This window comes from Gavia stellata, unplaced genomic scaffold (genome assembly GCF_030936135.1).
Source record: "Gavia stellata isolate bGavSte3 unplaced genomic scaffold, bGavSte3.hap2 HAP2_SCAFFOLD_95, whole genome shotgun sequence".
NCBI classification, from domain to species: Eukaryota; Metazoa; Chordata; class Aves; order Gaviiformes; family Gaviidae; genus Gavia; species Gavia stellata.
In genome coordinates, this window is record NW_026776961.1 from 178,628 (window position 1) to 195,503 (window position 16,876).

The 16,876-nt window shown below is 51.1% G+C and overlaps 1 pseudogene; it reads left to right on the plus strand.

The window, feature by feature from the left end:
* Nucleotides 1-16,876, plus strand: part of LOC132321537 (hydrocephalus-inducing protein homolog) — a 74,508-nt pseudogene that overhangs the window by 47,609 nt on the left and 10,023 nt on the right.

Genomic DNA, 16,876 nt, shown 5'->3' on the forward strand with positions numbered 1-16,876 from the left:
TTAAGCAACTATGGACTAAATCTGCATTAAGCTCCTGCTGATACCAGTGCTTTGAAAGGTTTTTTTAAAGGGTTGCCCCAGTGGCAGCTTGAGGAAGACTTGATTACTCACTCAATTGACTGTGATGGGATTGTCCCTGTGCAGTTCTGAGCCCAAAGGTTTTGCTGAAGAGGGAAAAAGGTACTGGAAAGGAAACAAAGTGATCAGGGCACTGGTGAGGGTGTCTTGCCTGGAAAGGCCAAAGGGGATCTGTGAGCTCAGCTGTGGCTGCCTGGCTCATGCAGTCAAAGCCCAGACCCTGGGAGTGGGCTTTCCACCTTACTTGGGTCTTGGGAACTTAATTTTCTTCAGGTTGGTCAGAAGCCCAACTGCCTGCACTGCCTGTGCAACACAGATGATTTTGGAGGCTGTAGACTCCGAGGAGTTGTTGGGTTGTGGTGTTGTACCAGAGGGAAGAATGAGAAATGACAGGAGGAATTTGGGAAAGTGAAACCATGAGAAATCAGGAAAAAGTCTTGAACATAAGAGCATCCAGCTTCAGCAGAGGGTTTTTGTGTGGAGTGCAAGACATCTCTTTCCTAGGGAGATTTCTTTTCAAAGCAGCTCTAGAAGGGCACAGTACATCCTAGGAATGAGTGATCCCCTCTTTACCTGAAGGCAGGCTGGCTATTTGGGTTTTTGCCATGTATCCTTTCCACTAAGCTTCCAAGGGAGGGTTTGCTGCCATTGGCCCTTCTACCACTTGTTTCCCTTAATATAGTTATATATTTTTTTAATCAGTTCCTACAGCTTTTTGTAAGGATTATGCTTAGCGATGGGGCACATCAAAACAAGCATCATTTGGGGCAGGGATTATTACGATTGTAGACAGCACGTGACTCAAGTGCCTTTTGTGGATGTTGGGGTGTAGCGGTATGGATGTTTGAGTGCAGCATAAATAGGGTGTAGCATAGAAAGAGAGAGGGCTGTTGAGGAGACGAGTGACTGTCACTTTAGGGCAGTAATACCTGTTGATGGTTGATGGCCAAGATCCCATGGCACAGTTTTTATCCAGGCTATCAAAATCCTTTATGTCCACGGTCGGGTGGCTAGCAAATGCGGGGTGTTTTCTGGACGCCCTGCTAGCACCCGCTGGGTGACGTGTGACTCTTGCATGCAGGTGGTGAAGGAGCGGCTGCTGTGTCACGCCATGGTGGGGAGCAAGGCAGGGAAGGCACAGATCATGCAAGTGGACGTCACCTGTGAGTTCGTTGCTCCCATTCTGCAAATATCCTGCAGAGAAATCACTTTCCGGGTGGAGAAGGTAAGTCTGCGGATTGCATGCTGGCATTGAATAGCTTGGCTGATGACTGAGAGCCCGTGGGGTGTGTGTGCTTGTGTTCAAAGGGGGAAGTTAAATATCTTGTCCGAGTCCTCAGGGCTTTGACTATTGATTTGAGCAGGACCAAGTTTTTGCCATTAACACCGAGATCATTATTTCGTTCCTCTGGGCTTGGGGACAGTCTCACCAGCCGTATTCGGCCTTTCTTGATGTGGATACAGAATTGAGCTGCTGAGCCAAGGGCACAGGGTGAGACGTGTGGGACCCACGAGAACAGCGTGGGCTTTGCGCAGCCCCCTCGTGTGCTGGGGCTGCAGGTGGGAGAGCAGAGAGCTGCAGCTGAGCAATGCTAAACCCCCTCCTCACCCCTCCTGAGGTGCTTTGTAAAGTAAGTGAGGACGTTTTCAGGGATGGGACTGGTTTTTAACTTCACTGATGTAAAACTGAGATTACAGCTGCTCTGCTGAAGGGGGATCGTGGCCACTTCTAGAGAGACACCAGTTTCTGTACTCAGTATAAAGGGAGGTTTTTGAGGATCCTCCTTCAAGGCACAGTGAAGTCTGAACACTGATCCTGTAGGGGAGCTGAGAAAAACTGAGAGAGCTGTCAGCTCCTCAGGCTGATGAGGGAAAACTGTCATCTCTTGTCTCTCTTTGCCTTCTCTGCTCTTGGTATGCTCTTTGCATTTCCCCAAGCCTCACTTTCTTCAAAGGACCCGCAGATGTCCTTCAGCTGCAGTGATGGTAATATCAACACAAAGGAGGAGCCCTCTAGTCTCTGGATCCTGACTCCTGCATCATCTTTCTCTCTCCCATGAGGTGTCTGAAAAAGAGAAGATACTTCATTATTTAGTTTCTGTGTTTTCAGGTCTCTCCTCTGGTTCCCAGGCTTCCAGAGAAGCACAAAATCCTGTGAGCAGGGAGTTCAGGTTTAATTAGAAGCTTTTCAGCTCTGCCTGATGTCTGCCTGTGGTCTGCTTGATGCCACACGCTCTGATTTATCGAGTACTACGAAGCTGCAGCTGATTGATGTCAATACACCCCAAAGTAGTTTCCCAAAGCCTGTCTAGTTTATATAAACCACGCAGAGACAAAAGCTCTGGGTTCACGTTCTCTTTTGATCTTGTTCAAGCAGCTGCCTCCTCTCGGGGTCCTATCCCCCCATCTGTACGTGAGACTGTTTTCCTGTCCCCCGGGGGATGCTCTAGTTTCTAAACACGAAAAGCATCTGATCTACTTCAAGGAAACCTTTCTAGAAGGGTAGAAGTGAATAAAAATAGTAAATAGAGATGTATGCTCTTTTGGGGTTGAAAACCTTGAAATGCATCAGAGAGGGGAAGGAGGTCCGTGGCCGCTTCAGGTTGCTTTTTTTCCTTGTCTCCTGTTTCTGTAGCAACCCAGTGATGTCCTAACTCTTCAGTACCAGCCTCTTTCATTAAAAAACATGTCCTCCCTGCCACTCAGCGTTGTCCTGGCCTTGGAGCAACCCTTCGTGATCTGCGATGCGGACCGGCAGCCCCTCCCCGCAGATGTTCAGGTGAGCAGCCGTGGACCTTCCTGCTGGTGGGGTTTGAAGAGGGAGGAGAGTGGTGGTGCATTTCTGTTGGGAGGTCCTCTGGTAGAGAGGTTTATTCTTTAGAATCAGCAGTAGACTGGCCTGAACTAAATTAGATTTGAAACGAGTTGCTGAAGGAAACGAAATATCATCTGAATTGGGGAAATGCGTCCTGGCTCTAAGCCATGAGGAGAGGGGAGCGTGCAACTAGGTCTGGGCACGCCATGTAGTAAAGGTGTCTCCTGGAAACCATCCTAGCTCTCCAGCAGCCATCCTTGGATAACCTCAAGAGCAGCTTGCTCCCTTCAAGGGCAGCCCTGCTTTCAGGAAGGCTGAGGATGCTCCTCCAGCTGCTCCCTGGCACCTGCCCCATTGTTGGTGGAAGGTGTTGGGTATGGACTCTGCTAAACGTGTTGTAGTAGGCACGGCCACCATTTCTGTGCCGTGCCAGTGACTAGCACCTGCAAGGGTGAGGCTGCAATGCCGTTGCGCTTGTGCTGTGAGGAAAAAGATGTTCCTCTAGAGTTGGGGCAAAAGGCCCGGGCTTGCCAGAGTGCTGGTTTGGTTATGTATTTAGCGTATAGCTTCTGTGGGTCCAGAATTCAGGAGGACAATATTTCTTTCCCTCTTGTATGGATTCAGAGCCCAGAGGCATGAGCGTGAGATAGTCTCAGACCAGAGTGTTGTGGTGCTTGCGGGCAGGCGCACACTGTGAAGAAAAGGAAGGATGAACTGAGAAGGCCACGTTGGGGTCACACGTTGAATATTTACATTTTCATGCCGTCAGACCTTGGGACTTCATCACACTGGTGGTTAATACTCTTCATCTCCTTGCAGCCCATGAAGCTGGAGATAGGAGAGGAACTTCATCTCTCCATCAGATTTAACCCTGCTTATGAAGAGGGTTTGAATATCTGGGTAGCAGAGAAGGCTCTGAAGATACGCTTTCTCGAGCACCCTCAGGAGGAGCAGGTCACCGTTCGGGGAGAAGTCTACTTCCCCAATCTCCATTTCCCGACCATGGCCGTGGACTTTGGGTGCCTCTTGAATGACACCGAAGCTGTGCGTTATGTCAGGATGACAAACTGCAGCCCACTTCCTGTCCGGTACCACTGGTCCTTCCTGATGGACAGCCACGTGGACCAGATGAGGTATGTGCGCCTCTACCCTCTCCTTGAAGCTCTTCTTCCCAGTGTCCTGTTTGTACTTTGCAAAGACCAAGCTGTTTGCCTGGCATCCGACGAATTGCTTTCAACTTTCCCTTGTGGAAAGAACACCTACCAGCTGTGGTCAGGCTAGATGCGCAGGGAATAGGTGATCTCCACCAGTTTGATGCTGGGAAAGAGGCAGCATTCTCCAGGAAAGCTGGTGTGGAAAGCTGCTTTCTCAGACCTTCATGGCCTGAGGCAATTACCACCTTGGTGAAGTGAGTTTTCATCTGCTCAACTGCACGTTACATTCGCCAAACAGCTCTTTAGTGTTTTACAGCGAAATGGCAGGTTCTGCTGCAGCTTTGGGTACAGCTGTAGGTGTTGGTGGGAGGACTTGTCTGAACATCCCCTGGGAGCAGGGCCACCCAGCGCTGGTCTGTGGTTTCCAAGCCAATCATGCAGTCCTGCTGGAGCAGATCTATAAACACATTTCTAGCAGTTCCTCCTGCTGTGGCCTCTCTGCATAGTACAAAAGTCTAGTCTGGGCAGTTTTGATTACAGTAGCAAATGGTTTTTCCATAATGCCTTAGGAAACTGAGCAAAGTTAGCCATTGTGCATTGAAGTGCTGCTATTACAAATAGTAGAGATCCTCAATAAACAGTTTTGTTTAGGGCATTGGGATCTGTCTCAGAGGAGACAACCTACTGGGAAGTGGAAATTAGCTATGGTTATGAGGAGGGCTTGGGGGAGAAGACCTGGGCATTGGGGTAGCCCATTCACAGCTGGCTCTTGGCAAGTAACAAGAAGTCTTTAGTGTGGCCCTTCTTGATGCATGGCACCTTCAAGAACAGACCCTAAAATGCAGAGGAAACTCTGCAAAAGCAGGTGGAGAGAGGTGGGCAGGGGAAGAGGAGCAGGGCTGTAAGCTCTGCTTGGAGGCCCCTGTCATCTCCTGGTAAATGAGATTAGGGTTTAATTACTAGCTAAAGGGAAAATCTAATTTTGATGATAGAACAATGCATGTATTTTATAGTAAGAGAAACAAACGTATTACAGCAAAGCCTGTGTGGAATTAATTTCCTCTGGAGCCACTTGTTGGCCGATTGCCTGTTTATCTTGACTCTTCTTTTTTTAGAACCAGTTTAGGTTTTTGGAAATGTAAATGCTGAATCAGTTTTCAGCTTTTAATTACCCCGGTCTCCACCTAAAAAGGCTTTGCTGGACCTGAGCCTGCAGGTGCTCATTCTTCCAGTGGACACGGAGTCACCCAACTCTGCTGAGTCGGTAGCAGCTGAGGGTCCAGAGCATCTGGCAGGATAGCAGCCTCGGCTCCAAAGGGTTTGGCATAGCCCCTTTGCTGGCTCGTTAGCACTGTGGATGTTACAACAGCTCCCTTTTCTGCTCTGCATTTTAATTAAGCAGTAATGTACTCTCTCTGGGTCCCTCAGCAGACACCATGTGATCCTCTGTGGCAGAGCTGGAAATGAAGACTGTCTCCAAGCTATTCACACCTCAAATGGCTCGTGAAGAGCCCTGCAGAAGGGCAACATGTCAGATGTTATTTCTGGTCCACATTAAGCACTGTTGGTATTCTAAATTGTCCGATCAAGGTCACTCAGTCTGACACTGAGGGAATCAAACACGAGGTCCCATGAAGGTGAGATCAATAGAATTTAACCGTCCATACATCTAACCTTGCTGGAGCCAATCATCAGAGGCTCCCAGCGTCAATCAGACACACACACACATTTATTTTGGCCAGGAGAGAAAAGTGTTGTTTCTCTGCCTGGAGAAGATGCTGTGTGCTTGGATCTCTTTTCTTTTTTCCTCTAATTGTTCAACCCATTTTTTCCTCCTTACTCTTCAGTCACTGCTGCTACTTTGAGCAGAGCAATCATAGAAGCAGCAGAGTCCAACCGTTGCTGTGTGGCTGGACATGCCCAACTCACACCAACCCATGCCCCTTCTCTGACACTGCTGAGCCATAAATCTCTCCTGGGTACTCTTCTTCTCTGTGGTTAGAGACAGAGTGAGAATAGGCTCTCCTTACCTCTTGGACCTTTGATAGCTCAAAGCTGAGTTAGGCCTTTGCACCCAGATGTTTTCTGTGGTGTTGGAAAGGATCTCCAGAATGGCCCAGCAGGAGATAATAGATCTGGAGTCAATTTCAAACATTCCATCATCTTTCTTATCTTAAAGGTTTCTTCTTGAAAGACAGATTTGTCCCCCTTTCTAAGGGCAGTACCCAGCTCCTCAGCTTTGTTTGGGATTCCCATCAAAAGGAAGACATTAAATCCAAGGGGTATACAAGGATTTTCTTAGAGACCTGTGACAAAGGCTGCCAAAGGCTCCTCCCCAAACTTAGCTGTTCTCTAGAGTTTCCATCCTTTATTAAGGATCCATGCCTTGTCATTTCCTTTGAGCATTGCTGTTCCTGCATCACCTCTTCATCCCCTTCACGCGAGACATGTTCCCTCCCTGGGATAGAGCTAACACACGCCTTGCGCTCCGTGTGCCAGGGTGGATCAGCAGGGGCTCTGCACCTCCGTGGCACATGTCAGGTCCCCTCCGTGTGTTGATCCGACGTCTCTGGAGAGTGGGAGAGTCTTGGCTACAAATCCAGCATAATGAATTGCCGGTAGATTCTTTGGGGAAAGGGATTGTTGGGCTAAACATGTAGAAGATGACTCTTCCCTTTCCATCCAGGATTTTTTCAGCCAATTTGTTTTGAACAAACCAGCAGCCTTATCTCCTCCCAAGTGGATCTTCCTATAGCATTAGGAATTCCTCATGCCGCTGCCATCTCTCCGTGCATGTCCCTTGGCAGGTTGCCCTGCAGGGACCCTGCGAGCCAGATCCCAGCCTTGGTAGTGACAAAAAAACCCCACAACCCCAAGTCTGTGTTATATTTGATGAGTTTTTTGCTTTGCTGATGTTTTTATAACAAGGAAGATGGAAAACGTAGAGAGTGAGAAACCGGGCAAGGCAAAAATTTGACAGCAGTGCTCTGTCAGCAACCAGAGGGGAGAGGTAGCAACATGAGCAGCGAGAATATACATCAGAAATGCATACATCCACCGTGCCCCTGCTGCTGGGGAGTCTGGGATGGGTGACAGTAGAGCATACCCCCTTGTCACCCCCCAGTGCTATCAGCTCCTTGGGGCAGTACGTTTTGGGCTTTGGTAGCCCTATGGGTGCTCATTCTCCTGCTTCAATCCCATGGGTAACTCAGAAAAGGAGGACTGAGTCATGATGGAAATGTGCTGCTGAAGGAGTCTTTCAGCTGCGTGTGGTTTGGCAGCAGCCGAGAAGCGGTTTGCTCGGTGTAACACAGAAGTGGCCTCTTCTTTCTTGGAGACGAAGTCTCTTGGAGCAAGGGCTGGGTGCCGGGCAGGCTTCACTTCTGGGGTGGCAGTCCGGCTGCCGTGAACAGCTTATGGAGAGGCTCTGTACTCCTGGACAGAGGCACTGGGGAGCTGAAGCAAGGGAGACTTGGGGAAATTTGCGACCTGTTCCCCTCCAGAAAGGATGAGAAGTAAATACAGTGAGTGCCAAGGAGGGGTTTGGAGCCAGGAGTAAGTGAGCATATGTTGTTACCAAGTCTGTATTAGAGACATAAACCCATATACTAGGTGTGTACATTGATGCTTTATCAGAACAAAGGTTGGAGGGTGATGATTTCCTATTTGAAACATGTCTGTAAGCTTGCTGCTTCTCTGCGTTCCCCTTCAGCATGGTGACCCTCACCACGTACCCTCCAGCTCTGTGCCTTCCAGCACGACACTGCTTTTTCCCAGCTCATTTGCTGGGAAGCTGCAGGTTTGAGACAGCTTCTGCTGCCCCGGGGCTTCTGACCAATGGTTTCACTGTTGAGCACCTGGAGGACTTTTACCTGGGCCATCGCGATGGAGGTTGGAGCCCAGAACGGCTGCGTGGGAATCACTTCAAGTATTACACTTGGGTTTTCTGAGGCTCAGCCTCCTCCTTTGTATGAGGGTGACAGACCCCGAGAGCTTTCCTTTGCCCTGGCAGATGGGGGAGCAGCCCCAGGGAGTTGGAGGAGTGGATTTAGGGCAAGGGAGGTGAAGGAGAACCCATTGCTTGGGTGAAAAGCGCTGCACATCCCCCCTGAGGTGCTGTCAGGCAGCTGATTCTCTCCCTGGCTTTGTCCTGTGCCATCAGGACAAAACGTGGGAGATGTCCATGTGTCATCCACGCCCTGAGTGGGCTGCGGTTGGACGGGGGTTGCCTTCTGGTTTTACAGCTGGCCAGCAAACGCTGGTTGGAAGGTGACTTCTTGCTGTGCCAGCAATGTTCAGCTAGGGAACCTGGGGAGCAGCCGACTTCTCTCTTTGCTTTCTGAAGGTCTTCATTACCCAAGGCTCACAGTGGGAACCCGCGGTACGTTTGCACTGCAAACGCATCCCTCTCCATATAAATGCCATTACGCCTGTGCTGCCGGGATGGCTCATGCTTTAATTGCTGCTGGGCTGCCGCTCAAGGCCCCGTCTCCGCAGAGCTTTACTGTTTATGAAACAAAATGTTGATTTTTTTTTTAATTTTTTTTTTTTAATTAATTTTTTTTTTTAAGGCAGATGAGGAGAGTACCAGTCAGGGAGATCGTTTCCCAAGACATCATCACACATTTCTTTTTCAGAAAGGGCGGGATCTGTCTGGCATGTGCCAGTGCTCTGTTTTCCTGTTGTATCACTGAGGAGGCAGGAGGTTGTCCCGGCGTGGAGTAGCAGCAATGCGTGCTGTTCCTCTCAAAGTCAGGTGGCCAAAGCCAGTGTTTTGGTCCTCAGTGGTTTCTTTGCCAATGATTTCTTTGGCCACCGCCACCAGCTCCATGTGCTGTACGTGAGGAGCCACTCTGTGCTGCGATAAACTCTGTTAAAGGTCCCTGTGAAAAAAAAAATAATCTCTCATCCAGCTGGCCCATCTCTTCATCCCTGAAAATAGCCACAGTGTGAAGAACTGCCATTCCTTCTGCCCTCGTAGCTGCACAGGAGCATTGATTCACAGAATCATAGAATATCTCAAGTTGGAAGGGACCTGTAAGGACCATTGAGTCCAACTCCCTGCTCCTCGCAGGACTACCTAAAACTAAACCATATGCCTAAGAACATTGCCCAGACGATCCTTGAACTCTGACAGATTGCCGTGCTGCTCGCAGAAGCAGGTGGATTGTCTTTGCCCACTCAAAAAACAAGTAGCAATTGTGTTAAGAGTGTATGGCCCCTGTGTTCAAACAGCTCGGGTGAGGACTTTGGGATGTTGAGGAGGTATCACCATAAATCTACATCTCCTGACTCGGAGAGGGAGGCAGGCAGGGGCAAAGAGAGGGGAACCCTTTAGCTCTCTACAGCAGAGCAGCTTGGGGAGGACTTCAGCTCACAGGGAGATTTCATGGGGCTCTGCAAAGGAGCTGGAGTTGTTATTAACAACTCTCAGGAGTTGTTTTTAACCCGCAGTATTCATCAGAAGCGCTCTAAGAGCCGCAGTTTCATTTCCTTGCTAGGGTGGATCACAGGTAGCAGTTTTGGGACAGCCACTGTGATGATGGCCAGGCTCATGCGCCGAACTGGTGCGCGGCCTGGTGCGTAGCTGGAGGGCTTCAAGGTGCTCCTGGCCCTGGATATTTGTACTCCCATGCTGCAGGCATCTCCCTTACCACCCAGGAGAAGTAGTGTTCAGTTGCAGGCTGCCCAGAGGCACTGCTGTTGCAGCTGAGCTCAATTTATTTCATCCTTATGTAGATGCCCAAGATCGTGGCTGCTGGAGGTGTTGAGCAGTTTGGTCGCCCATCGGTGCACCCCAACACATATTAAGGTGCCTCGAATGAGAGGAGTGAAGGTTGTGCAGATGGGCCTGGAGATGGGCGATGCTCTGCAGGGGCAAGCGAACGCCTTCGTCCCCTCCAGTCCTGGTTTGTTCTTCCACGCAGACAGTGCCGCGGTTGTCTTTGGGGTCCCCCATGGGGTCCCAGCAGGAGGCAGAGGGAGGGCTGGGGAGGGGTGATAGCACCACTGCTCATCGGTCCCTGCTTGGGGAAGGTCGCCTGGGCCAAGCCTTGTTCTTGCATGTGGTTGCAGGAAGGCCAAGTCAGGTGAGACCTCCTGGGGGTTGTGAAGAGCAGGGCCTCTAATCCAGAAAAGAAAACCAGCCTTAAATAACAAGCTACAAAGCTAAAGAGAAATATTCATTTGGGAGCGTGTCATTAAAGGCACCAAATTCCCAGCTGGGAATGAAGCACCCAGGCTGCTGTAAAAAAAATCTGCCTTGTTTGCCTATGGGGAACACTTGCAAATAGGCACAGTGACAGGCAGGCATGGTTCGAGTGTGTGGCATTTGAAATAGGAGCAGAGTTACTGTGCGATTTGAAACAGGGAACATAATCTGAGTCACCTGGGAACATTTGAAAAAGTTATACCATGTACTTTTTCCTGAGAGATGTTGGTCAAACCATAAACTCAGCTCTGTTTGTAAAACGAGCCGTTGAACTGCTTTGTGAATCATTTGCCAAATTGGTCCTCAACCGGTTTGCTTTTAGAAACTGCTGGGGAGGTAACCACGCCATCGGTAAATGCCACGTCGGTTCCAACCTTCTTTCAGCAGAGCTGCTGCCCTTTTAGCGTGAGGTGCTGTTGGAGCCATTGTTCTGGGATCGGGGAATACCTGCGGCACAGCAGGGAGCTGAATGATGTCATCGACGTTTGCTGTATATTGATTAAAAATGGCCAGAGCTTCCTTCCCCAAAGTACTAATCGCTGCTGCTTTGGCACTCATCAGGGATCAATGGGCTGTTTAATTGCGAGCCCCTGCTTGGAATTGTTTGACGTGTCTTTCCGTGTTGCCGTGCGCGTGCGAGGGTGTCCCACGCTGGGCTCCGTGGGTGCCCCGAGCGGTGCTGGGCTCTGTCCGGTCCGGGCACAGCAGGCTGCGGGCTCCACCCCTGCTCCTGCCTGATGGAGCTTTGAGAAAGCCACCAGCATCCCTGCTTGCTCGTAGTGACCTACGGCTGCGGGTAATTATCAGGGGAAATATTCAGCATAAAGGTGTAGTAGAGCTGCAAAATTTCTTGCTTTGGCCCTCTGGGTGAGGAAGGCATGGTCCGCGGCGGTGGGTGCTTTCAGGAGGGCACCGGTGGGTCTGTACTGGCTCATCGCGGTCCAGATCTGCCCCTTTGCATCTCAGCCTCACCTTTTTGCACAGTTTGTGTCTCTTCTCCTTTTCTGCTGCACTTTTTACCTCCCTACAAGCCATTCCCCTCTGTCCTCTTCCATTTCTCCTTGCAGCCAGTTGCCAGCTGCCTGCACAGCTGCTATACCAGCATCGTCCCTGGGCAGCCCCAAGCGTTGTCCTGCTCCATCCTGGTTTCGGAGCTGCTGGGTCAGACCCATCACTGAGCTCACACCACCAGTGCCCAGCCAGGGGCCGCATCCTGCCAAGGGGCCGCTGGTGCAGGCTCCCCTCCCTCCCACTGCAGGTCTGTGACCAAAGTTACGTTCTTTTCCAGGTTCAGCCCTCCAGCACCTAAATTTTTCATCAAAGCCCAACCACCTAAGAAGGAGGGAGGCCGGTCGGCGTGCTCAGCATCTGCAGAGAGCAGCTCCAGGGACGGGGGTGCGGAGGAGCCAGCCGAAGCCCTGGCAGCAGCGGGGGATCCTGCCCAAGAGCCAGCAGCTGGAGATGACTCCCTGGAAGCAAAGGTAGATTTTCTTCTCTGCCTACCATCTGTGTTGCCTCCCCCAGCTTTCCACTGAAAAGCCGTGCTCGTGCCAACCTCCCTTTTTGCTGCCCTGCTGCCACATGCCCTGAGAGCGGGCTGGGCATCAGGGCCAGCGGCTGGACGCGGGGCTTCTGGGGAGGGAGAAATAGGACAGTTTTGCTTGGAGAAGGTCACTCAGATTCTCCTGACTCACGTTGGGTTTGGGGTTTTTTTGTTTTTTGTTTGGTTTTGGGTTTTTTTGTTTACAACATCAAAGGAGGCTTTTATCTGCATCATGATGTGAGGGCTTTCAGTTTCCTTTCTGTCTCAAGCTGTGCCAAGTACTGATCTGCATGTAGCACCTTCTCAAGCCCAGCTGGAGCCACCCGCTTTCACGCTTCTGCCTTCCCCCAAGAGCCCGTGTTGCAGTGATGGCCGCAGAGATGACTTTTTATAAAAGAAGGCTTTGCAGACAAAGTTGCCTTTGATGTGCTGACCTTCCTGGTGAAGCTCGCTGCTTTGGAGCTTGACCTTGGTACTAGTGGGAGCTGGCATGTTGTTGTGCATCGTGTGGGACAGAGGCTGCTCCTAGGGCCATGGAAAAGGATGTAAGAGAGCCCGAGAGGCTCTGAAAGTGCCAGCGTTGACATTAAGTTCAAGGAGGGGACCTGCACATGCTTACATCCAAATATCAGCAGTTTTAATGTTGTAACTCTGCACATTTTTTCTGAATCAGGAGAAATGATACCCTGTAGACGTAAAGAATAGTGTGGCTGAATGTGTTTTGGATAGAAGCATGAAATGATCTTTATTTCCTGCTCTGTTGACACGTATGCATGGGAAGTAAACCAGGGAAATACAAGTGGACGTGGCTAAGTAGGATCCAAAATTGCTTCAAAGGATTCTTCTGGATTCAAAGGATGCTTCTAGATTGCAGTTTGGTCTTCTGCTTGTGTCACTCTATCAAGGCAATCGCCATATAACCTCCCTGGGGAGGTGGGAGACCACAGGCCTAGGAAAGATGTGGGTTACCATCTTTGGGAATATACACTTGACAAAGCTTTGCTAAGTTTGAAAACGTAGGGACAACAGAAAGAGCATCGAGATGAGAGAAAACTTTTCCCTCCCCAGTGCTTTATCTACTGGGGAGATGTAGCCTCTGATTAGGTCTAAGGATGTCCTGTAAATATTCTTGCAGATTCTGCTGAAGTCACGGCCACAGCACAAAGCACTTCTTGACATTAGTGAACAAGGGGGTGTTCTTAAACGTCAAGAGCAGTCGCAAAGCCCTCTTTTATAAATAGGGGTCAGAAGTCCAGGGATGAGTTTCCTCTTGAGACATGGTGCCTTTGAGGTTCAATACCAGCTCTTGGCTGCTGCAAGACAGAAAAACATCTCAGCTGCCTTCTTCAGGAAGGTGCTGTTGGAGAAGAATGACCGAGCAGAGATCCTCAGCTCTCCAGCACCGATGAGTGCATGAGATGAAGCCTAAGCACCATCTGAAACAGGATAGTTGTGCTGAGCACTTTCTAAGTCCTTATTTTCCTGTTTTTAATACATCTCACTTGCAGCTGTGTTCCTCTTTTTGTCACAGAAAACCTAACCTGTCAAGGCATGGGGTTCTCAGTGTGTTCCTCAGGCAGGAGTGAGCAAAGCCAGGCTGGCACGAGGGTGCAAAGTACCCTTGAGGTCTCTGCCAGGACTCAGTGCTGGGCGCACGCAGCTTCCTCGTGCAAGCTTGCATGTAGGAAGTGCAGATGGAGCCCGTGTCTCATCTGTGGGTGGGCTCGGACCCACGCTCAACTGATGCAAGGGACATACCCCTGCTTGATTTGTGCCCAGGTCCCATCTCAGCTGCTCCTGGCTTGGTGAGGTGGTGGAGCCTGCAGCAGAGTGGTCTCACCCAGACCAGGCAGCTGCTTTCTGCAGCTCATGGTGCTTGTTTTCCAGTTGCTGCCGTCCACTGCTGCGGAGCTGGAAGGTGCTGCAGAGATGGAGGGTGCTGCGGAGACTCAGAGCCGGGTGAAGATCAAGGAGTTGATGCCGTTCACGGAGGCAGAGCCCCTCGCCTTGGGAGTGGAGGAGGTAAGTGGGAATCTGACTTGCTTATGTAGGCCCCGCTCCCACTGGTGGCCCTCGGCGCTGCTCACAGAGTGGCGTCACAGCCCTCCCAGCACGTCGCACAGCACTGCTGAATCAACCAGTCATTGGAGAAGCCGTGCAGGACATGTCGTAGGGTTGGCCAAGGACGTTACCTGTGCGGCACCTATGGAGGGCATTATTCGTCCCGCTCTTACTAATCAAGTGGTCGATAGGAAATTTTTGCAGTAGATTTTGCTGCGGCATCTTGAGAGAGCAGCATGCAAATCAGAGAGAGAGAGGAGACGTCCCAAGTTACTTTGATGTACTGTATTAATGAATGTATTAGTGAGTATGGGAGATTTTTCCCATGGTTTCTCCACTGGGAAGTGTCATGGATGCGGGATGACATTAGGATGATTTTGCCTGTGTTTGAGGAACAGGCCCCTCCAGTCATGTCTGTCCTTTGCTTCAAGCCACGGCTCTTCTTCTGCATCAATTTGGATGCTTGACATCTTGATCTCTCCTCTCCTCCCCTCCCTCCAGGTTTTTGACATCCTGCCACTGTATGGTGTGCTGCAGCCGGGCGAGAGCCAGCGGGTCACATTCACCTTCTTTGGCCACGCAAACATCGTGGCCAGCGTCACGGCACTGTGCAAGGTGGAGGGAGGCCCGACCTATGAGATCGCGCTGAGTGGGGAGGCTTCGCTCATTGACTACCTCCTAGACACCACGGAGATCGACTGCGGGCTGAAGGTACCACGCACTTCTCTTGGCAGCGGTCTTTAAAACCATCACCGGTGGGTTGCTGCTGACCTTGGTCTAGGGGTCTCTCCCCTTCCCAGCTACTTTGTCAGCTGTACAACCTTTGAGTGACAGGTCCTGCATCCGAGGTGGTTTTTAATGGCCATCTCCATCCCCCCCAAAGCTGGGAATTGCTCCTCTTCAAGGTTCCTAACGCTGCCTCCTGGGGCAGGCAGGATCCCAGCGGTGATCTCCAGAGGGACGTGCCTTGAGACATCCATCCACTGATCCGCTCCTAAAGCCTGAGGTGCAAGGAGATGCTCTTTTTCAGTGCTCTCGCTTAATCAACAAAACAAACCAGGGAGGAAGTTAACTTGGGCTTCCTGTCACTGAAGCTGGAGAGAATGTCCCAGAATAATCCCCACTTTACTTCTTTTTGGTTAAAAACCCCACAGATATTTCCAGCTGTTGGCCCTGCATGTGTTGCACCGTCTGTCTCCCTTTTTGCCAGTATTTTGCTTGCAAGTACTTGTATGCAGGTGGCTTTTCCTCTGAAATGCCTCGATGCCTCCTTCTTTGTTTCAGCTAGATGTTGGATGACACCTTAAAGGGCAGAGGGCTTGTATCCCCTCGTTTCTTTGTTACTGGTCTTTACATGGTTGTTATTGCACCTCTGCGTGCTGCCGTAAATATCTGTTCCTGTGTAGGGCTAAGAGGTACTCTGTGGCTGTGGGCTCCCCAGGTTAACCCGGGAGAGTCAAGTGCCCATATGTCCTCTGCGGTCCCTGCTGCTGTGCTGTGTTCATTTCCTTTCAAGCCAATGAAAGAGGAAGGAGATGCCCAGCATCAGGCCTGTGTCTGTAACTTCCCGCTCCTCTGTCCTCTCTTCAGCTGTTTAACAAAGTCACCAAAGCAGAGGTCACCCTGCAGAACAGCGGCAAGGTGGGATTCACCTACGCGGTGCTCAGCCCCAGCGCGGCTACTGCCAACAGCCCTCTGCCCGGCGTGCCCCTGGTTGTGCCCAGCACGGTGAGTACGGAGGTAGCACAAGCGATTAACCCTGGCCCTTTGTCAGGCTGCCTAGGAGAGGGTTGTAGATGCCCTCTTCCTGCGAGCTTCCCAACACACAGCTCTGCTCAGACCCGCGCAGTTGTTGCCGTAAGCAGCATTGTCGGCCCTGGCAGCTTGACAGGGCTCGCTTTCGCTGCAGCTGTGTTGTGCGCTGGATAAGGGCTCGGGGGACCAAGTGGCAGGATCTGTCCCGCTCAGGAGCTTGTCCCTGCAGTGTGGAGGGGAGCGGGGAGCTGAGGGTCCAGCCCCGCGTGCAGAGGGCGAGCCGAGGAAAGCTGCGGCTGTGTCCTGTCACCCCGAGCCATGTTGCCATCTGCTTGAGTTTGCTCTCGACCTGGCTGGCGTGAGCCCAGCCCGGGGATCGGACAGTCCTTCTGGAAGCCCGGAGAGGAGGTGACCTTCCTGGCAACACCTTCTTCCTGAGATCTCATCCTGGTCTCTGCTCCTGCGTTTCCAGAGATGTATGTTTGCAGGTCATTGTGAGTCCAGATAGGCTCGTGCACCCTCGGTGTAACCGCACAGGCAGGAGATGTTTGGTTGGGGTCGTTAATAAGGGGTGAGGCCCTTCGACAGCAGCCTGGGAACCACTGACATGCTGTGAGAGGAGCTGCTGGGTCTGCTGAGAGTGCAGGCAGTTCACTCATCTTCCACAGCGGCTGGTAAAAGAGCTTTTATTTATTTGGTCTGGCTCTTGCTAGCAGAGGTGTGCTCATGCTGAGCGAAGGGTAGTCTGTGTTGTGGGAATGCATCCCTACAGGCCCTCTGAAGGACACAGTGCATCCTGGTGTAGGAGACTTCAGCTTTTGGGTAGAAGAGAGCTAGAAGGCGATGTTGTCTGATGCTTTCTTATCTTTGAGAACCTGCCTTCTCTTCTCAGCGTGTCTATCGTCTGAGCCATCCCTCCACCAAACCCTCTTTGGTTTACATTTCCTCCCTCTTCTCTGGTGCCCTGCAGGGTTACATTGGACCTGGCAAGGAGCAAGTGCTGAAGGTCTACTACCTGCCAGGAGTGCCGGGAGTCTTTTGCAGGACTTTCCAGGTCCAAGTGGGTCACCTGGAGCCGAAAGAGATCTCCCTCAAAGGAGAGGGGATCTTTCCCAGGACCTACTTGGAGCTGCCCAAGAACACCAAAGGTGAGCACTGCCTGTCTGCTCCCCAGGTAGGTCCCCGGCTTTTTCCCCCATGTCGTATCATATGCCCATAGGGCAGCTCCCACCCATCTCCCGCAAGCCTGGAGGTTTCAG